This window comes from Camelina sativa, unplaced genomic scaffold (assembly GCF_000633955.1).
Source record: "Camelina sativa cultivar DH55 unplaced genomic scaffold, Cs unpScaffold07675, whole genome shotgun sequence".
NCBI classification, from domain to species: Eukaryota; Viridiplantae; Streptophyta; class Magnoliopsida; order Brassicales; family Brassicaceae; genus Camelina; species Camelina sativa.
In genome coordinates this window covers 1-456 of record NW_010928746.1, presented here as the reverse complement: position 1 = coordinate 456, position 456 = coordinate 1, and the positions used below count along the sequence as shown (strand labels likewise).

Sequence of the window (456 nt, the reverse complement as noted above, 5' to 3'; positions counted from 1 at the left end):
ATCTGATGATTGTGGATAAACATTATTTAGGTTGATAGCATGTTGGGAAGGCGTGAAAATCCAGGGGAACATGAAGCTATGCGGAAGATGAAGAATGAATTCATGATAAACTGGGACGGTTTACGAACAAAGGATAGAGAACGAGTTCTGGTACTCGCTGCCACCAACAGACCATTTGACCTCGACGAAGCTGTTATTAGACGGCTTCCCCGGAGGTAAGACCAGCCTCTGTTCTCTGTTACTTTTGAAGAATATACCTCATATTGCAACCGTTGCTGAGCCTCTCCGGCATACTACTACTTCTATGCAGATTGATGGTTAATCTTCCAGATGCTACGAACAGATCAAAGATCTTGAGTGTTATTCTAGCAAAAGAAGATATAGCACCAGATGTTGACTTAGAAGCTATAGCAAATATGACAGATGGGTACTCAGGAAGTGACTTAAAGGTCTCCA

General features: G+C 42.3%; 1 long non-coding RNA gene across 1 annotated transcript; it reads left to right on the top strand.

Annotated features, from left to right (window-relative positions):
• The first annotated feature begins 19 nt into the window (after positions 1-19).
• On the top strand, positions 20-400 carry LOC104774995. Its single transcript, XR_765632.2, has 2 exons — positions 20-215; positions 311-400. It is a non-coding gene; the product is annotated as an uncharacterized LOC104774995 (long non-coding RNA).
• Positions 401-456: the final 56 nt, after the last annotated feature.